Genomic DNA, 27,940 nt, shown 5'->3' with positions numbered 1-27,940 from the left:
TTTGTCCTTTTTAAAATCCAAAACGTAACCTACTTTCTGGATAGCCCTCGTATATAAACCTTGCTTTGTTTCTCCATACTTCACAACCTCTGAGGATGCCTGCCATAGATGTGGGCGAAACGCCGGGAGAGAATACTTCTAGAACATGGCCATACAGCCCGGAAAACATACAACAACCCTCCCTGTAGTTAACTCCAGTTAGGAGCCTGGCTGCCCATCTTTCTGGACCGTCCTGAGGGGCAGCCCCAGGTAGAGAGCATTGCTTTGCATGCAGATTTCCTGCTTCTTGGCAGGGGGTTGGACTGGAAGGCCTACGAGGTCTCTTCCAACTCTAGGATTCTATAAAAAGAAGAGAAGGAGCAAGAGAGGGCGTGAGCAGCCCTTTCCTAGCTCCTTTGGGCACTTCTTTCAATTGTAGCCCATCTTGGGGGGCGGGGACTGCGACCCAGGTTTTGGAAGAAGACGTAGAGGAGGCGGAGAGGGCGGGGCCTGGCCCCCCGCCGACCAATCAGGGCCGCCCGCCTCGGAGCCCGTTCAAACAGGCGGCAGCAGGAGAGACAGCTCGCTCCCTTTTTGCCTCTGTCCGCGCTTGGCTCTCCCGAGTGCCTTTCCTTTGCCTGGGCTGCGCTCCCTCAGCCTTCCCAACTTCCCTGCCATCGTGACACACACACATACATTGTGACACCGGCATATCTCTGTTTCCCGGCTCGGGCTTCTCCTTGTCTTCCTTTTTCTGGGACGGATCGGCTTCTTCCTGGAGAGACGTTCACCCGGGGTCCGTCTCCTTCCTTTCAGGCTCCCTCCAGCCCAGAGCCTTCGGGGGGACAGCCGAGGCTGCTCCTCGTTGCTTTGCTTTGTTTTATTTCGGGAACGGGAGCCGCTCTGCCCTCCGATCCGGATTGGGTGACTGCAGAAGTGCTCCTGCCTTCGTCCCGTCCCGCGAGACAGGTGGGTCCCCGTGAGATTCCTTCTCGCGCGTCGGTTTCGAGTCAAGCCCAGAACTCTCCGGGGAGGAGGAGGGGTCCCAGTGGGAGTTTTGCCCAGGGAAAGCTCCGGGCCAGGTTAGGAGGGAGCAAAGGATCATCTACACTGGAGCATGAATGCAGTTTGATTCACTTGCACCGCCAGAAATAGTTTGACAGAATATTTTGCCTTCCCTGCCTAAAAATCCTATGGTTTTGTCGAAAGCTTTCGTGGCCGGAATCACTGTGAGTTTTCCGGGCTGTATTGCCATGTTCCAGAAGTATTCCCTCCCGCATCTTTGGCAGGCATCCTCAGAGGTTGTGAGGTCTGTTGGAAATTAGGCAGGTGGGGTTTATATATCTGTGGAAGGTCCAGGGTGGGAAAAGAACTCTTGTTTGTTGGAAGCAAATGTGAATGTTGCAATTGATCACCTTGATTAGCATTGAATGGTGTTGCCGCTTCAGAGCCTGGCTGCTTCCGACCTGTTCATTTTGTTCATTTTCGGACAGGAAACATGGGCCAAGTAATACTTCCCAACAAAGGATTCCCCAGGCAGGAAGCAGCCAGGCCTTGAAGCTGCAAGGCTTTTCAATGCTAATCAAAGTGCTGAACTGTTTAGGATTGGCTAGGGGCCAGCGTTTAAAGTTTAAACATTTTTAAGAGATCCATCATATTTATATCCCAAATATCCGCCCAACTTTACTAGATTGTGATATGGGCTTGCTTTTCTTACTTCCTCAAGTTGCCAAGTCAGCTTTGACAGACAGAAAACAACCGGAGCCAGCTAACACCTACTAACAAAGGATTTCCCCAGGCAGTGAGCAGCCAATTTTTGAATCTGCAAGGCTAACCGAGGTGATCAATTGCAACGTTCACACTTGCCTCCAACAGACAAAAGAGTTTTTTCTCCCACCCTGGACATACCCCAGATAGATAAACCTCCCTTGCCTAGTTTCCAATATACAGTACCTCACAACATCTGAGGATGCCTGCGAAACGTCAGGAGAGAATGCTTCTGGAACATGGCCATACAGTCCGGAAAACTCACAGCAACCCAGTGATTCGGGCCATGAAAGCCTTGGATAACACATTAACATTAATCCTATGTTTCCCCAGCCCAGAGCCATGGCAGCTCGAGTGGCGACAAACTCCGTGTCAACTGAGGAGATTGTGTTGTCGAAGGCTTTCATGGGCATCTACACTGGAGCATGAATGCAGTTTGAGATCACTTGCACCGCCAGTAGTAGTTTGACAGAATCTTTTGCCTTCCCTGACTAAGAATCCTATGGTTTTGTCGAAAGCTTTCATGTCCGGAATCACAGGGTTGTTGTGTGTTTTCCGGGCTGTATGGGCATGTTCCAGAAGTATTCTCTCCTGACGTTTCGCTCACATCTATGGCAGGCATCCCCAGAGGTTGTGAGGTATATCATAACTGAGGAGATTTCTTTTGCAAGATGATGTCCCCGGCGGAGGAGAGCTTGGGCCGGGATCTCTTTCCTTCTCCCTCTCCAAGGATCCCTTTCTGGCTTTATTAAGGCGGCTTGGTTCTCTCCCCCAGGAGAGCAAAACCAATGACCATTTTAATGTATTGAAGAACGTGGAGATGGTTGCAGAGGAAACCCTGGAGCCAGTTGGGGAGGACACAAACCTCAAGCAGGACTTGCTTTGTTTTGGGAGAGTTGCGTGGCCGCCCCAGTTTGAAGCTGGCATCCGCAGGGACGCCTTTCCCCCATGAGAATAACTCTTCCACGAGTGGATTTCCCTTCCTAGAGTACAGGTCTCTCACTTGTTGTCTCAGCCCCCATTCTTAACTATGAGCCATTTGTAAGTCGGGTGTTTGTATCTCGTGGACTGCCTGTCAGTCTAATTTCTAAGTCCCTTCTTCTTTTCTTTTGGGCTTGTCCCAGTGTAAGCCGCCCCGAATCCTCCGGGAGATGCAGTGGGGTATTTATTATTATTATTATTATTATTATTATTATTATTATTATTATTATTATTATTATTAATGACACAGCAAACAAGATAGATATGCTGGATTTCATATCACAAAATCACAAGTCGAACACTTCCCAACACTTCTAGGACTGTGTGATGTATTTTCGGATGGTGCGTGCAGATCCCAGTAGGGTGGCCTTTTGCAGTTGGCAGATCGTAATTTTGTCAATGCCTATTGTTTCCAAATGCCGGCTGAGATCTTTTGGCACGGCACCCAGTGTGCCCATCACCACCGGGACCATCTGCACTGGTTTCTGCCAGAGTCTTTGAATAATAATGGTTTGATTCTCCATAATGCTAATGGGTTAGGTGCTCTTAGTTCTGCTGAGGAGCAGAACTAAGAGCACCTACCCCATTAGCATTATGGAGAATCAAACCATTATTATTATTTATTTATATTTATTTATTTATTTACAGCATTTATATTCCGCCCTTCTCACCCCGAAGGGGACTCAGGGCGGATACATTACACATATAGGCAAACATTCAATGCTTTTAAACATAGAACAAAGACAAGACAAACATAGGCTCCGAGCAGGCCTCGAACTCATGACCTCCTGGTCAGAGTGATTCTTTGCAGCTGGTTGCAGCTGGCTTGCTCTCCAGTCTGCGCCACAGCCCGCATTATTATTATTATTATTATTATTATTATTATTATTATTATTATTATTATTATTATAGTGGTCAGTGCAGATGGAACCCAGAGCAAGTTTTTTTTTTCATGTCAGGAGCGACTTGAGAAACTTCAAGTCGCTTCTGGTGTGAGAGAATTGGCCGTCTGCAAGGATGTTGCCCAGGGGACGCCCGGATGATGTTTTTACTATCCTTGTGGGAGGCCCTGCATGGAGCTGGAGCTGATAGAGGGAGCGCACCTGCGCTCTCCCCGGGTTGGATTCGAACCTGCAGCCTTCAGGTCAGCAACCCAGCCTTCAAAGCCATCAGTCCTGCCAGCACCAGGATTTAATCCACTGCGCCACCTGGGACTCCTTGCCCAGGGCGGTGAGGAAACCTGACCTGAAAACAGAGTCCTTGTACTCTCTCGCTTCCTCTCTCTTTTGGATGCCCTTCCAAGCCCTGGCTGGTGGTGCTTCTCCCGGAGCGACAGACGCTCCCGTTGCCAAAGCCTGGGCTGCCCTCCTCCCTCTGTGCCCTCCTCTCTTCTTCCGCTCTTCCTTGCTTCGTAGGCGGCTCCTGTCTGCCTGACCAGAGGAGAAGATCTCCTCGTTCATCTCTTCTGAATAGGCTGCCTTGTTGCTTTCTCTGCCCAGAAGGAAATCCCTGGGACTGAAGCGCCAGCAAACAATGAACAGGCAATGTGTTGTCCAAGGCTTTCATGGCCGGAATCACTGGGTTGCTGTGAGTTTCCGTGGGCTGTATGGCCACGTTCCAGAAGCATTCTCTTCTGACGTTTCGCCTGCATCTATGTCGGACGTCCTCAGAGGTTGTGAGGTCTGTTGGAAACTAGACAAGAGGGGGTTGATATATCTGTGGAAAGTCCAGGGTGGGAGAAAGAACTCTTGTCTGTTGGAGGCAAGAGTGAATGTTTCAATTAATCACCTTGATTAGCATTCAGTTTCAAAGCATGGCTGCTTCCTGACTGGGGGAATCCTTTGTTGGGAGGTGTTAACTGACCCTGATTGATTCATGTCTGGAATTCCTCTACTTTCTGAGTGGTGTTTTTTATTTACTGCCCTGATTTTAGCAATTTTTTAAGTAGAATCTCACTTATCCAAGCTTCGCTTATCCAACATTCTGTATTATCCAATGCAGTCTGCCTTTTAGTAGTCAATGTTTTCAGTACATGTATTGAACTGCTTTTCCTGTCAATTTGTTGTAAAATATGATGTTTTGGTGCTTAATTTGTCAAATCATAACGTAATTTGATGTTTAATAGGCTTTTCCTTAATCCCTCCTTATTATCCAACATTTTCGCTTATGCTCTGCTGGCCTGTTTATGTTGGATAAATGAGACTCTACTGTACTGGGAACCAGATTTTGTTCATTTTCATGGCATAGCAGAACACTTAATGAATCAACCTGGGCACACCATATTATTTGAGAACACAGAAATGCTGGACCACTCTAACAACCACCATGGCAGTCTACATAGAGAAGCCACTGAAATCCACAAGCATGTGGACAATTTCAACAGAAAGGAGGAAACCATGAAAATGAACAAAATTTGGCTACCAGTATTTTTTTTAAAAAACTCTAAAATCAGGACAGTAAATAAAGAACGACACTTAGAAACAGGGGAATTCCAGACAGGAAACAATCAGGGCCAGCTAACACATCCCAACAAAGGATTTCCCCCAGGCAGTAAGCAGCCTGACCTTAAAGCTGAAAGGCCATTCAATGCTAATCAAGGTGTCCAATTGCAACATTCACATTTGCCTCTAACAGACAAGAGCTCTTTCTCCTACTCTGAACATCCCACAGATATATAAATCTCACTTGCCTAGTTTCCAACAGAACCCACAACCTCTGAGGATGCCTGCCATAGATACAGGCAAAACGTCAGGAGGGAATCCTTCTGGAACATGGCCATACAGCCTGGAAAACCCACAGCAACCCAGTGATTCCGGCCAGTGAGGGAGAGAGCCTTCTAAACAATTCATATGAGTGACACACTTTTTAGACTTGCATTATTCTATGACCACAGTAGTTTGTTGTCACTAACAAACTAGAGGTTCAACCAAGAGATAGGGACACACACACACACAAATTGTAATGATGACATGTATGAGGATACAACATATCTCATGAAAATGTCAGCTATATGTGTTAAAATATATGATTTATTGCTCTTGTCACATTGATACAGGGGTTTCTTGTTCAGTTTGTCCAACACACCTACACACTGCAGCCAACACATGAACCTGTGGAGACGCAGTTTGGAAAGCTCTGGTACTGAGAGTTCTTTAATGAGCAAAGGAGGTGAGGGAAGAGAAGGCTGAGTTGACCACTATCTTGGTCTCTCTCTCCCTGAGAGACAGAGGAGTTCCTTTGTCATTTCAGGCTTCCATAGTTACGACTTCTGCAAATGATATGGAGGGATGTGAAAATTTGACACTGCTTTTTGGTTTGTGTGTATATACATTTGTGGCCCTTGTTCCTTTCCTTGGGAAGGCACTATCTATTGTGTTGTTACGCTGATGCTTTTTGGCAGACAGTGTTGTGAATTTGTATGTGTTTTGATCATGGTGGAGCTCAGACCTGTTTACTGTGAACGGCCAAATGTCCACCCAATGCTTGAAGTGTGTGTCATAACTGGTCTTCCAGCAGACCACATGAGACATGTTGTACATAAACCCATGGACATTGCATTGCTGTCATGTGTAAAAGACTAGAAAGTTTGACTGAAACATAGCAATAAAATGTGGGGAAGTACAAGCTTCGAGAACCAGTGTGATGCAGCATTGGAATAAAACTCTGGAGAAATTTGGTTCAAATACTAGCTCAGTCACATAAACCCACTTGGTTTTTTTTGTGTGTGTCAGGAGTAACTTGAGAAACTGCAAGTTGCTTCTGGAGTGAGAGAATTGGCCATCTACAAGGACGTTGCCCAGGGGATGCCTGGATGTTTGATGTTTTACTATCCTGTGGGAGGCTTCTCTCATGTCCCTGCATGGAGAGCTAGAGCTGACAGATGGGAGCTCACCCTGCTCCCCGGATTCGAACTGCTGACCTTTCAGGCTTCAATCCTGCCAGCACAAGGGATCCTAACGCACTTGGTGATTTGCTGGTACCCATTGCACCACCGGGGGATCCTAACCCACTTGGTGATTTTGGGCAAGTCACACTTTCTCAGCCTCAGCTGAAGGCAAAGGCAAAACCCTTCTGAACAAATCTTGTCAAGGAAAACCTGTGAAACATTCATCTTGGGGCTGCCCTAAGTCAGAATATAAGGCACACAACACAGCCTTTTTAGTTCCAAGGGGGACTTTTGATGGTGAATGGGAAAAAGTAGACACTTTTCATTCTTCTTTTGGTCTTTAGGGATCTTACTTTCTCTCTTTGTGCATATGTGAAGGTGTAACCTTAGGGTTGTAGCACAAACAACATTTCTAGTCTCCCAGAGAGCAAGACACTGAGAATCATTCATACCTAGAACTCCTGTATTTGATATAATATATACATTCCCTTGGTGACTTTACCTATCCCTTTTGCTTGAATCCCTAATCCATATCTCTAAATCAGGGCTTCTCAGCATGTTTGCTGGATGCCTAGGTTCCTTGAGAGGTTGCTATATGTTCCACAATTGTTATTTTTTAAAAACGCAAACATTTTTGAGATTTTTATGCAGGGATTCCCTGAAATCTGTCATTTTGTGCAGGCATTCCCTAATATCTGAAAAAACTGCTTCAAGGCTTTCTTGAGTGTAAGATAAAAGTTAAGAAAGGCTGCCCTAAATGTTCAACTAAAGTTTTAAGTCATTGAAGTGTAAGTTACTTTTCAGAATGGAAGGTTTTAAAGGGTATGGGACGGAAGAAAAATGCCAGTGAGGGCAAAATCCTCCTTTGGCACTGTCAGTACCTTCATTTACTTCTTCTGTTGTGACACCTCTCAACTCAAAATGATGGGTTTAGTGTAATAAACAAACACTATGAATATAGGTTAAATGTCAAAGTGTGAATGAGTAGCTATGCTTGTGCCTTAAATTTCCATGGTCCATTCTAGCTAGATTTTATGAAATCAGCTAAATGGTGCAAGTCTCTTCTACTTCCCTACAATGTCCACTGGAAAAAAATCCAACTAGTTGGCAAGCAGGGAAAACTCCCTTTGCTCAGTTGCCATGGCTCATTTGCTTCTCTCGGCTGGTAGGACAAAGATGGGCATCTGTCCAGCTTCAAGGTTTGCACAAACAGTGGCAAATGGCCCAAATATGGCTGGATGTTGGGTACTGATGCAGTCTTATCTGAAAGTAATTTCTTTTGATCACAGTGAGACTTTAGGGCATTGAATCTTGATGTCTCTGCGGGGCCAAAAAGTGTGATGAGAGCCATAAAGAAGTCTGATTCCTGTTTGTATTGGCAACCCGTCCGCTGCCATCAACTTGAGTGTTGTTATTTGCTTCTTTCTCTTTCTCTTTTTAAACTAAAACAATGCCTGAAACTTTTTGGCTGATAAAGCCTTTCCAGCATAATGTGCCTCTATTTTGGAAAATCTTTACTTTTCCAAATATGCTTTTCCTCACTCAACTTCTGAATCCGCATTCTGTAAAAATAAATAACTCATGACAGCATATTCCCAGTCTGCCACTCAATGTATTCCAAGGTGCGCGCTCCGTAATTGCATGCAAACCATTGCACAGATGTGTTTTGAAATTGCTTTGACATACATTTTCCCTGGCACATGCTATATTTGCATAGTTGGCATGGGCTTTTTCCTTGCATGAGTTGGAACGGTGTCATATTTGAACATTATGCCTTAATGTTTGACTGAAAATCTATTGTTTGCTGGGGAAACCATGGACAAACAGACCCATCACAGGATGATTCTTAATAAAAGAAATTCAATGATTTAACAGTGGGAACCATGTTCATTTTTCACAACAAACAATTTAAGTGAGTCTATTACGTTAACATATATTTATGGCAGTTATCATCTTTGAGTATTGAAAGTGTCGCGAACATTTTCTGTTCCACAGTGACTATCTAGGTGTTCATATTCTTTGCTTTATGTACGGTAGCATTTCATTTTATTATTTTTTTAAAAAATACATAGCTAGAATGTTGAATTTATTATATTCTTGCCTTACCTGGCTATGTACTAAGCTATTATCTTTAATATTATCTTTAATATGCTTGAAATAAGCTAATATAGATATGTATTTTGGTTCAATGGTGTATAATTGAACTAAACCCTCTACAGCTTAGCAAGAAGTAAGCATCACTAAATACATTGGAACTCATTCCCATGTAAATGTGGGCAGGATTACTCTCATGATATTTTCTCATTAAAACCTTAAGAGTTCCTCTTTACCAAAAATTCAAATAACCATAAAAATGTCACAAGTTTCTTATTAGCTTCAATTCCTGAGCTTCATTAATACTGCTGGAATGGTAGTTTTCTGCATATTTAGTATTCTGCTATTTTAGGATTGGAGATTTTGAAGTATGGGGGAGCGGGAGGAAGAATTGTCATCTATGCCACTGCTTCTTAAACAGTGGGTCCTGACCTCAAATAGGATCCCTTTAGCTCAGTGTTGGGGGGGTCATGACAAATTTGACAACAGTAAAAGGTTTCTGAATACTATGTTGTGGCTATTTAAGACATTTGTATGAATCTGCTAACAATAACATGTAGTCTTTACAGTGGATTATAAAATGCTGCAGCTGTACTTCATAAAAAGGAAAATCAGCCTGTTTAGCAAATTAGCAATGCTGATTTATTATCAGTAAATGTTTGATTTTTTTAACCGATTTTATATACTTTAATATCTGGGATCACATAAAAATATATTGGAGGAAAGGTGTCATGAGTGGAAAAATATAATAATAATAATAATAATAATAATAATAATAATAATAATAATAATAATATACTTTATTTCTGTTTTGCTCTATCTCCCCAAGGGGACTCAAAGTGGATTACAGGTACATATCTGGCAAACATTCAATGCTGTTATACAATTGACAAAGTCAGACAGTACACAAACAGAGGCAAGGCTTCCCTCTTTTCATCCCCGGCATCTGGCTGTGCTCAACTCAGCCATGGGGAGGTGCTGTTGTTTCATTTTCCATGCTGAGGAACCTGCCATCCATGGATGTCTTTCCTGGTTGGATTATTGCCAACATGTTTTTTCAGGATGCCTTTTATCTTCCTGCCAAAGCGGTACCTATTTATCTACTTACATAGTTGTTTTTGAACTGCTAGGTGAGCAAAAGCTGGGCTGATGGAAGGAGCTTACCCTGACCTCGGCTTGAACTGCCAACCTCATCCTAAAGAGTTAATTTGGCTTTAAATTAATTGTGAAACAATTTAAACAAATTGTGAAAAAGGTTTATTCCTTCTTTATACAGTAGCAATGCATCTGCTACTGCTTGTGCTATATAGCTGTTGAAAAACAAGTAAGACCCCCAAAGATGAACTCATTGACCCCATGGTCAGCCAATCAGGTATTTTGTTCATATTTGAATCAGGTCATATAAAATTTGATCCAGATATGATTTCATCAGTCCTGGTTGGTCATTCTGTTCCACCTCACATGATTAAGATGGACCTGTCTAGAACCATTTGAACCATTACAATAGGGATGGAAAAACCTGAGGATCTCTAAAAGTTGTTGGTCTTCAGAGATCACCATCAATGGTCAATGGATTGGGCTACTGTTGGACTCCAAACATATCCATCACTCCTTTATAAGGTGATTTCAATTACATATCTGTGGAAACTAGTCTTGGGGATTTTGGTACCACTTTGGAATAAACCTGCTTAAGACATACATATCTTGGGGCTCTACTGTCTAGTCTCCTCCCAAATATACACACATTTTACATTCATCTTCAGATATATTCCTTGGAGTCTTTTGGATTTAGGCATGTAGTAAGCCGAGATGCTTTATAGATGGCACATTCAATGTTGAACCTCTAAGAACCTTGACCTTAAATGAGCTACTGCTTTGTGTCTGGTGAAGACTTTCATATTTACGTATCAAGGCCTTCCAGTGAATTATCTGAATGGTTTCTAAAACAACACAATTGAAAGATTGTACTCAATTCCAGTACTTGCCTTTGCTAGATATGTTGTTGTTATGTGCTCTCGAGTTGTTTTCAGTGTTCTGCAACTCTTCCTTTGAATCTGAGAGAATGTGGTCTTCTTAAGGTTATCTGGTAGGTTTCCATAACCAACCAGGATTTGAATCCTGGTCTCCAGAGTCATAATCTAGTGTTCAAAGCACACCACCATCGTGACTTTCTGTTTCCTAGATTAAACCCATTGAAATGAATGAGACGTCTTGTCACAGCTAACTAACGGGTCTAAATCCAGCATTAATTTGGATGAGTGTTTCGTTTTTTTCTAGTTTCAATTACTTTTTTCTATTATTTTGCTTAATCAATACATTATTGCTACAACTGTTACTGTGTATTTCTTTTATTGTTTACCCCCAGATGTCCTATAAACAGAGAGATGGCACATGAAAGTCCAGCTGGATTTAAGACTTCATTGCTTCGTTAAGAAAGACACAAATGTTTAATTTTCACGTTTTTCACAACGATTAGTAAAATGGACAGTGCTATATCAATGATTATAGTTTTATCTACTTTTCATGAATCAAGTATTTGCTGTAATTTATACATACAAGCTGTTTTGAAAGTAATTAAATTGTACCTGTGTTGTCTGATCCTTCTGTCTGATCCAATATATAAGAATATGGGAAACACCATTGATGACAGTTTATTGACTCACAAAGCATTTTTATTTTCAAAAAGTACTATATTTTCACAGTATTATTCCAGTTTATTCTTAGAATACAGTATTTTTCTGATATAGTTTTTCACTTGCTGTGGATGTCATGGGTAACTGAAAAGACAGAGTTAGAGACCTGTTTAAATAATAGCCCAGCTATAATGTCACTTGATAGATTTGAAGTAGTTGCTTTATTGTGATGGTTTAGTAATAATTAGTTTTGTTTTCAAGTATGCTTTAATGCAAATTTACTTATTTACAAAATGTCTGTGCCACCGTTCTGCTAAACACAATGACTCCATGGTGGCCATCTATTAAAATTCAAATAAAGGCAAATACGATTACAGCAGATGGACAAATTGAAAGCAAAATAAACAAAGAAATTAGGAAAATAAAAACTGAAGCATTCTACTCTTTAAACCTCTAACACTACCCAGTTTGAATGCCAGTCTTAAAATGTCTTGATACATTTGCTCAAATCTCAGATATACTTGACATCAGAGACAGTCTCAATATGATTTTATAGAAGGAAAGATATTAACTAATTAAGTTTGTAAGGACAATTATGTGCAAGGGCAATGCTGTGCAATTATTTTGAGAGTAAATCCCATCAAAGTTTAATGTAACTTGTTTCTGAATAATCATGTATAGGCTTAACACTGTTAGATATTATAGACAGAACATTCGTTTTTTAATGTGAAGTATTTTCTTTAACATTCAGCCCTCAGATCATTTGGTAATGTTTGTGTTTTAAATTCATTTATGCTGTAGTCTGTGGGATCATTAGAATCATTTTGTACCATTAATACATATATATATTTTCATAAGTGAGTTACAACACTGATAGTTTGCATAGGGAGGGGGATTTGCATCTATTGACTGGGTTAATGTTGATGATTTCATTTATGATTTGAATGAGAGGTAGCATATAATATCCTTACAATTTGTTTTGTTCAAATCTTCGTGTTGAATGGATCAGTTTCACTCAACAGTTTGCTGATCAGTCCCATATGTGCATGAAAATATTCCAGATATCAGGATAAATGTAAATATCATGTTTGGTCAAAACTGGTTCATGAATATTTATTCTAGAACATTTTTGTCAACAGAGATCCAAAGTATGCTGGGGAGATACCTTACATCAATGGTTCTCTACCTATGGGTCCCCAGATGTTTTGGCCTTCAACTCCCAGAAATCCTAACAGCTGGTAAACTGGCTGGGATTTCTGGGAGTTGTAGGCCAAAGCACCTGGGGACCCACAGGTTGAGAATCACTGCCTTAAATAGATGATGGATCTGGTTCAAAATCTTACAGTGGCTTTTGCTTTGGTATAGGTATCATACAAGTGACATATGGGTTTTCATACCACAGTTTACAAACAAACCATGTCCAATATTAAAAAAATATCATAGATCGTGTGTTCGCTCATGGCAAGGGGCTGGATTGGAATGGCTCTTGTGGTCTCTTCCAACTAACTATCCAACTGATTCTGTCTTCCAGCTCTAGGATTATAACTATCTTGAAGTTTACATTGTAATTATATATACACATGTATATAATTTGTTTTGGGATGGTAATAAAATAAAAGTAATCAATTATTGTAAACAAGGAAAAGATAACCTGTGTGTTATTTGTTTAGGGAATATTCCAATGAAATGGACATTACCATCTTTTGAGATGGTGTGGTATTAGTAAGAAACCTGTATGGACTCTTATTGATGAAGAAATAATCAAGAAGAGTTTAATTAATTTTCATGTGAAATGTTTGATGCATATTTTTGGTGTTTAGATTTTGTCCTATCAGTTGCATGTCTGAAATGACTGCTTATGATAAAAATCAGTGGTTCTCAAAGTGTGCTTTTCGCCTTCCTTGCTTCCAAAACCCTATTTCCATCCCACCACTCAAGGAGTGCTTGGATTGTGCTTTTCCTGCATGGCAGAAGGGGGCTGGACTGGATGGCCCCTGGGTTTGCTCCTATTATTAAGATGATTTTTTTTAATTAGTTCACACAAACACTCTCCATCCATGTGCCACTCAGCCCATCTGTCAAATTTTAAAGCACAGGAACAAGCATAATTGCGAAGTTATACTTGGGGATAGAGCCAGTATGGTGTAGTGGTTTGAGCATTGGGCTATGGTTCCGGAGACCAGGTTTGAATCTTCGCATGGAAATAAATTGACTTTATTTTTGGCAAGTCACACTCTCTCAGCCTCAGAGGAAGAAGGCAAAGGCAAATCGCCTCTGAAAGATTCTTGTCCAGAAACCTCTGTGATAGTCTCATCTTCATGGGCCATCAGTTGGAAATGACTTGAAAGCACACAAAACTGTGATTGATTGGATGCTTTTATATTGGGAATCATCAGTTGAAAATACTGGGATTCAGTTATGACCTAGTAGAGAATTGACAGCAATTATCTACTGCTGTTTAAAATTGCATTATTTTGATTTTATGCTACATGTGTTGATGGAGGTTGTTGTTATAATTTTATGTGACTTGTTTTATACTTTTGTACCGTTTTACCTGTTGTATGTTATATGTTTACCCTGAAGTGCCTTGTAAGCCTCCCAGAGTCCCTTCGGGGAGATGGTGGTGGGATATAAATAAAGTTTCTTTATTATAGAGCTTAGAAAAGCTACTTTCTTGGATTATAGTTCTCAAATTCTGGGAGAATATGTACCTTTCAAAGCTCTACACTGAAGGGGCAAGCTTTGTTACTTCAAACAATCAACTTTTCATTTAATTTGATATTCTGTTGTGCTCATCTGTTTTACGCAGTATTTAATAGAAAGTTTTGCTTACTACCATACTCGCTAAACACTGTAATCTATGTCACATTGGACGATGTTGTGTTCTTGTGTTCTTTATCATGCAGATTTTATGCATCTTATGATTCTTTTTTATTTTTAATACAGTTAAACAAATCAAGATCGTATGTTCCAGAATGGTGATTGGATTGTTTTTTGATACCTTAGCTTTAGTGTTTATGAAAGGCAGTCAAGCTTATCACTCAAGGAAATCATGGAGATAAGGTGAAGAGGAGTGTAGCCTTTGGGCGTGTACATCCTTCAAATCTCTGTTGTGCTCCGCAGGACTGCTCCAGGTATATCACTGTCATTCAGCCTTCACTACTAATATCACTATCATTCAGCCTTCACTACTTAAATGTAAAATGGGATTTTCCCCACTCTTGATCTAGCCACTGCTGTGGTAAAGGTGAATAAACACTGTAAAGCTTGTATATACAGTGGGCCCTTAGTATCTGTTGCAGTTTGGTCCCAGGACTTTCTATAGATATCAGAATCTGTGGCTGCTCAAGTCCCATTATGTACAGTGGTATAGTAAAATCTTATCTCTTATACAACATAGCAAAACCAAGGGTTTTTTTTGGAGTTTTTGGGAGGAGTATTTTCGAGCCATGGATGCAGAATATATGAATAAGGAGAGCTGACTGTCACTGTTATTAACACTATGTAAATGACTAATGAGGCTAATGGTGCAATCCTTCAAAATGTCCTACCATCTAGGAATTGTCATTGCATTTTATGTTTGACAAAGCGGTCTTTGCTTATGAATGGAAAGGGAAGCTGAAAACCATTAATTTCAAAAGTGTATTTTATTTTATTAGACTATTATTTTGTTCTTCTCCCAAGGAAATCAAGGGAGGCATACACCACTTTCTCCCACTTTAACTTCACAATAATACTTGTCAGTCGATGGCATTTCCCATAGATGTAAAGTTGGTTTTTTTTTTGGTTTAAAAATATCTGTTTTGATTGGGGTAACCTGTGGCAGAAACTCTGCTGTGCTGTTGGGTTTTTCCTTGAATGCTTCCAGATTTATATGGAAAGATGCTGAACTTTTGGCTGTGTTAGCATAGGGCACAACACTTAAATTAAAACAAAACCTCAAAAGCTAGCCACCACCTACACATGGGTATTCTTGGAATAGCTGGCAGTTTTAGACCAGGTTAAATAATAGAGGATAAAACTGATCAGTCAATCCATACTACCGGTATTTGATTGGTAAATTGATCAGCAAGGCAACATCAGTTCACAGCCATTACTAATGTCGAAGCAAACCCTGTAATTGGATAAATGAGCACAATGTTTCATATCCCCAATTAGTCTGCATTTTGCAAATTACATGTAAAGTGTTGCTGTGTGTCTCAAATGTATAGAGTTTCCTATATCTCTTGGGTTATGGGTCTCCTTCATGCTGTGACAGGACTCTATGCTGTTAAAGTAGGGGTTACAATCTGTGGCCTTCCACATAATGACTCGATAATGACTTCCATTGGCTTAACAAATGGTGAAGAACACTGGGGGGGGGGGACTGCAGCTGAGCGACACCTGGAGGGTAGCCCACCCCTGAATTGGGGGAACACAGGGATCACAGCTGCAATAAATCACTACTGACTAAGAGGTCATGAGTTCGAAGCCTGGGTCGGGTTAAGCCCCCGACCATTAAATAGCCCGGCTTGCTGTTGATCTATGCAGCCCCGAAAGACAGTTGCATCTGTCAAGTAGGGAAATTTAGGTACGCTTTATGCGGGAGGCTAATTTAACTAATTTACAACATCATAAAAACTGCCAGCAAAACACGAGGAAATGTGATGCCTCATGGGCCTTGTAGTCCTGCTCCTAGTGCCATCGTGGCAGATGAAGACGAAAACATGGGGTTTTCACCGGTCCAACAAGAGCCGGAGTCCTTTCACCTGCCGGATGTTGATGTTTGTCCCCAAGAATTCAGTAAAACAGACCTTGGACATTCCATGCCTCCGTTCCCTAGAAAAGAATCCTACTGTGCTGACAGAGGAGTCAGGGAACAGAATCGCAGGAGTTTACGGATTGCTGCCAAACAACAGGCTGATTAGACCTGCTTCCCTTGGGAAATTCTAAGGAGTCTTGCATCTGGACAAAGTTGGGTTTCGCTTCCCGTTCTCTAGGGAAAGAGATTGTTGGCGGGAAAACGAGACCCCAATATAGGTGCCTGACGCGGGAGAATCTTTGCGGAGTCAACAGAGCAGCTTCAGGAGTAAGATCGTGTGTGGACTTCGTAACCCCAGTTCCTTGCTTCCCGGATTAAGTATTCAAGTCTTGCCTCGCTTTGCCTTTAACCACGGACCTTGTTCTGAGAATCACTGTTGCCTTGTATCCAGCCTTGAATCCAGCCTTGTATCCAGCCTTGTTTCCAGCCTTGTTGTCAAGCTACCTAGGACTCCTGAGACTCAGACATTTCCCCACACTATTGCTTGGCAATAGTGTGTGTTTCGGTATTGGATAAAAAACTTTGGACTCTAATATCATTTATTGGACAATACATTTTTGGACTATATTTGACCTCATCTGAAAGGTCTGCTTCTGAACTATATTCTTCACTTGTTTTTATTGCTTTTATATATTTCTTTAATAAAGATATTAGATAGAGATTGGCCTCCGTGTATGGTTCTTGGTGCCCTGCTGCCAGGGGTCTGACAGGAAAGGAATGAGGAAGTACAACCACTAGTGGACAGTGAAGCAACAGCTCCCCCTGTGGCCAGAATCGTGAAGCTGGAAAAAAAATGTTAAATGCCTCTGTGTCTGTCTATATATGTTGTTTGTCTGTTGGCACTGAATGTTTGCCATATATGTGTTCATTGTAATCTGCCCTGATTCCCCTACGGGGTGAGAAGGGCGGAATATAAATGCTGTAAATAAAATAAATAAATAAAGAAGGGGATGGTGACATACTTATTTAAATATTCTGTCAGTTTAGGTTTCTATTGCTCAGCAAGTTCTTTAGGCTCCAAGAACTTCCCATCATAGATCTAGTGGAGGAAAATCAGTGCATTGTCCTCACGAATAGAAGTCCTGTCCTCCATGAATTTTTTTCAGTCCCCAAAGTTCTAGCATTATGGTACCTTCATAAGCTTTATTTGACCCTGAATAAATAAAGTTTGGAGCTCCCAGTGGTGCAGTGGGTTAAAGTGCTGAGCTGTTGAACTTGTTGACTAAAGGTCGGCAGTTCAAATTTGAGGACCTCGGTGAGCTCCTGCTGTTAGCCCCAGCTTCTGCCAACTTAGCAGTACAAAAACATGCAAATGTGAGTAGATCAATAGGTACCACTCTGGTGAGAAGATAATGGCGCTCCATGGAGTCATGTCAGCCACATGACCTTGGAGGTGTCTACAGACAACGCTGGCTCTTCAGCTTTGAAATGGAGATGAGCACCAACCCCAGAGTCAGACATGGCTAGACTTAATGTCAGGTGAATTTTTTTTTACTTTATCTAAATAAAGTTTAAGTATCTAAAATGCTCTCATTTATAATATCAGCTCAAGTCAATGTTGATGTCATGGAATCCAAAGGAAAGTGGTAGGTGAGAGAATGTGAATGCAGCCAATAGATAAATGCCAAACATAAGCCATTTTCAATCTTTCTCTCTCTCTTGCTATCTATTTTGGGACTGAATTCAAACTGAGGAGGCAGAATTTTTATTGAGGGCACAAGTCCCTCATCCTCACCCCTTCAGCATCTATGTAGCTGGTGGTCAGTGTGAGGGCATTGGAAGATGGGTCAGGGAAATGGACCAGCCATGTAGCCCTGCTGCAACTGCTTGTATTACCCTTAGACTGCTGAGGGTAATGTACTATCCTTATGTTAAAGTAGGCATTCAGCCCTTGTACCAAGGATCAAGCACATGTGACCTTCCTCAAGTTATAGAATGTCAGAAAGTCCAGACAGAATTATTTGGAATTACAGGGGTTGTAGTCCAAAACATATGGAGTGTTTGAAGCTACCCATGGTTGTTGTCTTACCTTGGCTTTCTTTTGCAATAAAACCTAGATTCAGGTGCTGCTAATCCATGCTGTATCACAATGTTCTTTAATCAAATGACAACAGAGACAAGCTATTTAAAGGGGCAATATTAGTTTCTTGCTGAAAGACATTACAAGAATAAAATCATGCCCCCATGGGCTTGAATCCTATTGTTATGCCAATCAGAAGACGCCAATTGAATCTGTGTGATTTCCACAAGTGCTGACTCACCATTTAATAATCTGTTCAGTTCCTTTACTTTTATTGAGATTTCTAAAAGGATCCAGCCAGAATTCTTTAAAAAAATAAACAAATCAGCCCTGCAGAACTAACTTTGTTGAACTATTATCGCACACATAGATTTAAATAATTTTATAAGTTTGGTGTGATGCTTCCACCTGTGCCTAGTTCCTTTGTGATTTATGTATGCATTCATCACAATTTCCTCATGTTGCAAATCATGTGTAGCAGATATGGGAGGAGATACCAGCACTTTCCTCATTCATCTGCCTATTCTTTGTGACATATTTTCAGTAATATTCTGGGCTGTTTAAACACTTGCTTTACTTATTATGCTATTTGTGTATTAGGTCTATGTTTCTTCTGCTATTTGATCCTCACAACAGGCCTATGAGACTGGTTACACTGAGAATTCACAATTTATTTACTCAGTGAATACGGATGTGAACCTGGGCCTCCTGTTCCTAGACCAAAACTGACTTATGGGGTCTAAATAAACATCATCATAATCATCTCTTGAAAGCTTCCATATCAGTTGGGTGGCGTATTGGTTGAGTTTCAGACTAAACCTTAAAGGACCTATCCAAGGTTGTGGACCTATAGGGTTAAGAATCTTTATTCATTCAAGTTTCAGACCAAAATCTAGAACAAAGTCACCATCCTGCTGACTTGAAACTGACCACATGCCACTGCCTATTCCCTATATTCTTGATTGTTAGACCCTGTAAACATCTGAAATGTTTTCTATGGTAGTTGTTCCTTTGTATGGAGCCCCTGGTGGTAAAACGGATTAAACCGCTGAGCTGCTGAACTTTCTGACCGAAAGGTTGGTGGTTCGAATCCGGGAAGCAGCGTGAACTCCCACTGTTAGCCCCAGCTTCTGCCAACTTGGCAGTTCAAAAACATGCAAATGTGAGTAGATCAATAGGTATCGCTCTGGTGGGAAGGTAAGGGCATTCCATGCAGTGATGACAGCCACATGACCTTGGAGGTGTCTATGGACAACGCCAGCTCTTCAGCTTAGAAATGGAGATGAGTACCAACCCCCAGAGTTGGACATGACTAGACTTAATGTCAGGGGAAAACCTTTACCTTTACTACTGTTCCTTTGTGGGGCAGTTAAAAACTGAAAACCATTTGCCATATGTACCTTTCCAATTTACTGGACTCTAAAGATATTATGTTACCTCAAGAGTTGTTTTGATTTTGCTTATGGCAATGAAAATAAGTATATTTCTTGTGAAAAGATAAGGAAGGTGGAATTTCTGAAATATTCATTTTAACAAAAGGTGCAGGCATTAGGGCCGTACAGCTTTTTGAGGATGAATTTTTATTATCTTACTTTTCTTATTGTTCAGTTGAACTCTTTGGGGGAACTTTCCCTCTCATTTGGTTTCATGAATGGCTGACTTAGTGAATTGAAAACAACTGTTTATTTAATGACATGCCAGTCCAGATGTTGGCATTCAAACTGCAGTATATGGCACTGAAGCAAACATACACCTTACAATTCATAGCTTGTTTGGAAAATTTACTCAGCAACAGCATACACACAATAAATACCAAATCACAGAGGTACCCTAAAAACAGTGTAGCCAATCCTTAAACAGCCATTAAGCCACAATGGAAAATTACTAAGTAAGTACCAAGTGAAAATTATTCATATTGAATCTTTTCCCCTTACATTTCAGATTTTCATTGTTGTTAGTTGAAAATGCCAGTTCATTGGCAGTAAATTTAGAATGCTCTGAAAATGTGTGAACTGTTTTTCCTTGAGTTTCTTAAGAACCTAATGATGCTACAGCTTATATAATTTCCCTTGGTTGATGATACTTACCCTTTAGCCTTACTTTTGCTTTATGGTCAGCCTCTGAGCTTTCTCCTCCCTCTTCTTTCTAGTTAGTGTTGTAAGTGGGCTCGGGCTGTGGCGCAGGCTGGAGAGCAACTGCAATGAATCACTGCAATGAATCACTCATGAGTTCGAGGCCCGCTCGGAGCCTATGTTTGTCTGTCTTTGTTCTATGTTAAAAGGCATTGAATGTTTGCCTATATGTGTAATGTGATCCGCCCTGAGTCCCCTTCGGGGCGAGAAGGGCGGAATATAAATGCTGTAAATAAAATAAATAATAAATAAATTCCCAGATGAAAGATCAAAAGCAGACTTTTGTATCTACTTTCCATGTTACTGCTATTGTATGTTTAAGGATATATACCTTCACACCATCACAGAAAACAGGTGCCCCACACTTCCCTCTTTAATATTCAGGAAGGGTGGAAGTGGGCTATCTCAGTTTTCACGATACTGTTGCAGTTCCTAGACATAGCCTACATGTTCTAGACTTTATATTGGAGTCAGGATGGACTAAACCTGAGGCCTTTTAGATTATTTGGGTTCTTTTCACCAACTTGAGCCAGCCATAAGTTGTGTATATGAGACTTGTGAAACCAAATGTCAAGTCCATTGACCTATGACATCGGTGATCTTGGATTAATTGTTCTGTCTTAGCTTGACCTACCTTTCAGGACTTTATAGGGAGAATGATGTATAGGATTGAGCTCATTAGAGGAAAGGTGAAATATAAATACAATAAAGACATAATGAACTTGCTAGATCAGCAGCAGTGTGTGTGTGTGTGTGTGTGTGTGTGTGTAGACGATCAACTTCCTAATTTCTAGGCATGGCAGTGAAATCTGGAAAGTGAATAACATGCATAGAAAGAGTAAACTCATTTGACATGAGTAGCTGGTGGAAAATTCTGTGGGTAGGTACCAAGGACTGCTAAAATGACTAATAAAAGAGACCCAAAGTAATTTAAGTCAGAACTTTGTCAAGAAACCAAAATGACTATAGTGAGGACATGTCACAGGATGAAACAACTCTTCAGAAAAAATAATAATGCTTGGTAAAGTGGAAGGCAGAAGAAAAAGAGGAGGGCAGGATTAAATTTGGATATGATAAATTAAGAAAGCAACAGCCTAAGTGTATAACCTACAGACATAGTTTTGTAATTTGCTTTAAATATCTAAAGTGTTAATTCACTGAGTCAGGCTTTGTTTATCATTTTATATAATTTGCTTTATTTCCCTGTATGAAAGAAGTTTTTATTGTCTGAATTGTACATTTTGTTTCTGACTTATATGAGCTCTCTCTCTTTATCTTCTTCATTAATGCTATGTCATGATCATTTATGGAAAAAATGTGAAACACTGGTAATAGTTATTTGCAAATACATTAATTCCTGAAGGTTTTCTTTTAACTTTGGATGTATGTCCACACCATTAAGTTTATGGTGTGGGATTTACAAAGAATGGTTTATTTTCATGCTAAGCAATACATCTCACCGTCCATCATCTCCATCAGTTTGGCTCATGGTCAAGGAGGATGGAAATTATTCTCCAGCAATAGCTGGTAACTTGTAGTTTTTGCACTATAGGCAGTTCCCAAGTTAGATGTTTGTGACTCAGAGACTGCCTGTACTTTGGTGAGACATGGCTCTGTGGCAGGACAGATGCTTTGTCTGTGGCAGGCTCTAATTAATAGTTTCCTTCAACCAAATTATCAGGTATGGCTGTCTAAGGCCAGTCTTGCTGCAAGTTAGGGTAGATGGTAGTGGTCTAAGAAGGACCAATTGTCTGGATCACTATAAGGCAGCTTAATGCACAGATCAGGTTTTGAATGCAAGAGGGACAAAAATTCCAGTCTTCTTTCTGGTAATGGGGATGTGATGCATAAATGACTTCCTACCCGGATACTTAGCTAACTTATTTGAGGAGAGGTGAAAACCTGATTTTTCCTGGTTCAGGAATACACATTTGTAGTGTGTGTATATGCTAGGCTTTGTTGGGGATTTGTTGGGATTAGAAAGTACAATACAGTATAGTAGTTCTGGAGGCAACTACTCTCTCAAATGGCTCTAAAGCAACTGGTTAGTAGTAGTCTAAGTACTACTATTAAATCATTGTTCCCAAATTCTTACCATGCAACTATTGAAACCTCTAAAACCTGGCACCAACAGAAGGAGAAGCATGTTTGATTAGTCTTTCCCTGGTTGTCTCTAAAGCAGTAGAATTGTACAGGATGTTTGGATCTCAGTCACTCTCATGAAGTTGGAATATCTATGATCTTAAGGAATAGTCAGGTTGGATGGTATTTACTCACGAGTAAATCACAGCCATTTCATTATATCATTGTAATTCACAAGTCCTTTAGAGCTATGGAAATTAATCTGAGAAGGAAGATATACTTTAGGAAAATTCATCTGCGTCTCCCATGAGCTAGGGCTCAGTCTGTAATCCCTTCAAAGTTCAACTGTAGGACTAACCAGATGGGATGATGGGTCATGGACTCATCTATGGGTTAAATAATACAGGATCGCCTTCTCCTGTACAGCCTGCCCTGGACGTGGGATTATGGATTCTTGGGGGAGGGGGTACTCCAGCTGGCCAGAATCCGATGACCTTTCCACTGGCCACTCCAAGACAGTGTATTTCAATAGTGTTGTACTTTATCTGTCTGTTTAACAGCTGTGTACCCCACCTTGAGCCACAAGGAGAGGCTGGTAACAAATAAAATGATCATGATGATTTGCCTCGCTAATGCAATATAGACCTTACACTACACAATTATAGGATTATAATTCCACTTTTAACCTATGGAATCCTACAATTGGCAGTTGAGTGGGAGGTATTAAAAATATTCAGCTAAAGCAACCTTCTACACCTCTTCACATGTCTCTCCCCCTCGCTGTGCCACACATACCCTTCCTCCTTCTCCCACCAGATCTGGGAGATGGTGCTCTGCCCCCGCCCACATCAGATGGGGGAAGGATGGCAATGCACATAGCCGCATTGCCCTTTCCCCCATCAAATGGGGAAAAGGGCCCAGAAATGTGTGTAGCTCTGTTGGAACTACCCAAAAAACCCTTGCAACGCTTCCTTGATCAGTGGGGCGGGTCATGTGATGGTGCTCAGCAGGCCCTGTCCCCAGGGTGTTGCAAGGGGCCAATTTCCCTGAGTGTGATAAGGTCCCTAGTGTTTCACCAAATATCTGGTTTCTACAGGATACAGCCTTGGCAATCAAAGTGAAATTGTAGTGCTATAATGGTGTAGTGTGAAAAAGCCTAGGGACTCAGGCAGAGAAATGACCTTTCCAAAGTTTCTGCGTTAGTGGAAGCTCCCCAAGACGCCCTTGGGTTGAAACTCACCAAACCCCCAGTCATTTTCAGCTGGCTAGAGTCAATGGGTGTTGCAGTTCAACAACCTCTTTTTGAGGCCAGACTTTTCCCTCTTCTGCATTGTTATTCTTTTTGCTGGTGATGCTGATATCACCAGCTAATGCACACATATGCTCTTTCCAGAAGAGGTTGTCTCTTCTTGCTTAAGCAGTGGAATAGTTGATTAGCAAAACTTCTGCAGGAACACTTCAGATCTGTTGCTGCAACATTGGTAGTGATACCCGAGAAAACTATGTGGGTAATATTGTCACGGCTTCTTTTCTGCAGCAGACTAAAATGAGAGATGGTGAAGGCGTTCTTTCTTTTTTTGTTGGTGGAAAATGAGGTGAAAATGGAAAATTGGAATAAATAAATTTTAAGGGAGGGAAAGATTATGCAGGATTCATATTTGCAAATAAGAAGAACATTTGCAAAATGAAACCCGATTGCTTCCTTGTTTGCTTGTGTATGGTTTCTGTATTGTTTCGGATTGGAGTTAATACTTTTTGTCCATATAGTTGCAGGCACAGTAGGGTTTGCTTTCCAATTGGCCCCTCACTGCTATTGCAATGAGGATAATATATTAATAATGTAATTTATTTAGATTTACCTCTTTTAGACGCAGGCACGGTAGCTGCAAGCGGTCTGAGTACTATGTGCCGTAGTGTAACAATGGGAATATCTCAGCAGGGTGAGATGCTAATAATATACACAGAAATTAATTCTGCTTGCCTGAAGCATTAAATAATCGGAGGTAATTGTGAAACTTGCCCCTATTTATACATTTAAAAGGGGATGGGCAGATCAAGTTTTTGTTTCCTTATCTCATCTAAAATTCATAGCAATAAAATGAAAAATTTTCTATGTCACTTGTTCCAGTGAATTGTCACACCCACCAATATGGTAAGAGTCAGCTGTATATCTAAACACTAGAATAACTGGAGCTGGATATGTGGGTAACAATGCAGGTATATTTATGAAGAGCCTCAGCCTGAAACCACAGAGATCTCCATTTGGGCATGAATGAGCTCGAACCACCACCACCAGCAACCACAACAATGGTTGTTATTGTTATTTGCCCTCCTAATTTCTTTCCCTCCTCCTTATTTGTATCCTGCATTTTACAACAAAATTTGGACTTTGAGTGACTTACAAAATTAACAATAATAATAATACTTTGTTTATAACCCACCCTCTCTTCCCGAAGGGACTCAGGACAAAAATAACAAAACTGGCAAACAATCAGTGCCTAACAAATAACAACAATGTCCAGCAAACAACAACAAAACTAATGAATATAAAATCAGACATGATTGTCAGTAAAATGTAATTAAAGTATCTGCAATATTCAAAACAATTCATACTTTAAAAAACAGTCAGTTAAAAAGCAGTATAGGTTGAGTACCCCATGTCAGGAATTATGAAATCAAAAATACTCTAATAGGCTGGGCTGTGGTGCAGGCTGGATAGCAAGCCAGCTGCAACAAATCACTCTGACCAAGAGGTCATGAGTTCGAGGCCAGCCCGTGCCTGCGTCTTGTCTCTGTTCTATGTTATGGCATTGAATGTTTGCCTTTATGTGTGCAATGTGATCTGCCCTGAGTCCCCTTTGGGATGAGAAGGGCAGAATATAAATGCTGTAAATAAATAAATACATACATACATACCCAAAATTGTGTACATGGGTAGTTGAGACAGTGACACCGCATCTTTCTGGTAGCTTAATATAGACACACTTTGCTTAATACACAGAAGTATTAAAACTATTGTGTACTCAGGCTATGTGTACAAGATGTATATGAAACATAAATGAGTTTCATGTTTAGACTTGCATCCCATCTCCAAGAAGTCAATGTATATACAGTACAAGCATTCCAAAAACTGAAATGTAGATCACTTTTAGTCCCAAGCACTTTGGATAAGGGCTGCTCAACCTACATACTCCATTCTTTCTAAGTCCTTTCTAAAAAAGCAGCTAGTTTTGAAAACCTGGAGAAGAGTATCAGAACTTAGGAGCAACAGCTGAAGAGATAGATGTGCCTATGATGATAGTGGGCCCGAAAGGAGAACAGTCAAATCTATCTCACATGATTCGGATCCGGATAAAATATTTAGCATTATTGTTGTCATTGTTAAGAAGCTTATAAGCAACTCTGAGCTCTTTGAAGCAAGGGTGGTTTCATGCTTCCTTTGCTGTGTTTGGTTCTTAGCTCACTATCCACCAGTGTGCGAGAACACCATCGATGTATAGAAACTTCCTGAAACTTCATGGTTCATTTCATCCCTTGCATATGTGAAATATTAATCATTAGGAGCACAGAGGGGGGAAAAGTTGCTTTTTGGAGCTACAACTCCCAGAATGATGTAGCCAGATAGTCAATGGCTAAACTTTTATCTGTTGCCTATAGAAGCTCTTTCCAGAGTAAATCAGTTGTCACAGCACTTGTTAAGCCACCACAACACTTTTGATGCAAACCTGTGTTTTTACAGATTTGGGAAGGACCAGCTCTAAATATTCATCGCTTTGCATACATGAAACTCTTTGAATAGGCACAAGGACTCTTTCCCCACCTTTTCTTGAGTTTGGTGCAATTGTAAATATGCACTGCTGTATTTCAGAATATAATTCTTTGCTAATTGAAGTAGTTTGTGTCTGCTTTTGATTTCCTCGTTTTCCACCAGATTGTACAAACAGCTGTGCCTCCTTGCATTAACACTGTTCAAACTCATTTTTTTTAAACGTAAGCATGGGAAATCCCTAGCTCATCCTTTAACTAATGCATTAACTTGTTTAAAGTTTTTGCAAGCTACTGTTTGAATTAAATGAGAACATTTGGTGAGGGAACATCATTCAGCAGTACAGCACAAATTTGGCATACTGGAAAACCTCAACTTTCCATGTGCCATGTTGTATACCAAAGGATCTGGGTTCCATCCTGGGATCTCCAGTTAAGAGAAGTCTGGAAAGACATGGATAATATTTTGAAAACTATGACCAGGATTCCGCTTGAGATATATGTGTTTCTAGCTATATGTATGTAGCAATGTTTCCCTATTTTTTGGTGTTGTTGTTAACTGCCTTCAAGTTGACTTTGGTTTATGGTGATCCTATGAATGAGGGACTTCCAAGTTACCCTTTCCTCAACAACCCATGAAGATTCAAGACTGTTCTTCTCGGATTGAGTCTGTCTTCCTCTTTTCCTACCTACCTCCATATTACCAAAAATGATCATCTCTTCTAATGAGTCATCTTTTGATGATATCACCAAAGTATGATGCCATCAATTGTCTTGGCTTCTAAGGAGAGTTCATGCTTGATTTGTTCTAGGACCCATTGTGGCCGGAACAGAATGTAAGCCTGTACACCAACCAAAAACTGTGTTGTAATGGCAAATGCCTGATTTTTGCCATCCTAATTCCTCAGTTGGATATCAGCCTATATTTAATTTTTAATGCCACTTACATTTCCTCTATCTGTATTTTATACAGTCATTTTGAAGCTACCTTAACCTCTTCTTTCTCTTTTTCTCTCTAATTTTTAATTATTTTTTTGAAATTATAGAACAAAAGGTAGGGCCATTTTGTATGTGTTTGTATTTGTTGGCTTCTTATGGCTAGTAGATCTCAGCTGTTTCTGTGCCACCTTATTCTTTTATGTATCAGTCTTTTCAACGTGTTCAAAATTTGCACTCGATTGATCAACCAGTTACTAATCTGCCTAACAATAGTATCATCTAGTACATTTTTCCTAGCTTGCCTGATATCATGGAGGACCTTGCTGAAATCAGGATATATTACATTCACAGAATTCCCCTGATCTACCACACAATTAGTTTTGAGAACTCCATGCTTTAAATATGACCTATTTTAGAACCTCTTCTGGTTTTGGTGTCAAGATAACTGAGTGATAGTTGCTTGGGTCTAGTTTTTTTCCATTATTTGAAGACAATGATAATATTTGCATAGGCAAATGTGTGCTTCTTCAATCAGTGATTGTCTTTCCAATAAAACCTGCAAGAGAAGTGACATTGTCCAGATGTTGCTGAACTGCTGCTCCCATTATTCTTTGTCATTGGCTGTAGAGATGCAGACCACTAAAGTCTGAAGGACCACACTTTGCCCTTCTATGCTTTAAAGATATGTATATTTGTTTGGCCTATGTTAGTCAATGAAATTGAGACAGTTCCTTATTCTGGACCACAGCTCCCAGAATCATCCAACATGACCAATGGCCACCATGCCTGAGTGATTTTGGGAGTTGTTGTGTAAAAAAAGAAACTTTCCTGAAGTGTGCTACAAAATGCACTGACCATATG

The 27,940-nt window shown here is 40.6% G+C and overlaps 1 protein-coding gene across 2 annotated transcripts in view; it reads left to right on the top strand.

The window, feature by feature from the left end:
* Positions 1–524: 524 nt before the first annotated feature.
* tafa4 (TAFA chemokine like family member 4) overlaps positions 525–27,940 on the top strand; it is a 168,027-nt gene continuing 140,611 nt past the window's right edge. The window contains exon 1 of one of the 2 annotated variants that reach the window (XM_062969691.1): positions 525–948. The gene's annotated coding sequence lies outside the window, so the exon portion shown is untranslated. The remainder of the gene's footprint in view (positions 949–27,940) is intronic. The other variant, XM_008105399.3, reaches the window with a different exon arrangement.

Source organism: Anolis carolinensis, chromosome 2 (genome assembly GCF_035594765.1).
Source record: "Anolis carolinensis isolate JA03-04 chromosome 2, rAnoCar3.1.pri, whole genome shotgun sequence".
In the NCBI taxonomy this organism is placed as follows: Eukaryota; Metazoa; Chordata; class Lepidosauria; order Squamata; family Dactyloidae; genus Anolis; species Anolis carolinensis.
Note: the sequence above shows the minus strand (reverse complement) of the source record. Positions and strands in the feature narration are given on the sequence as shown.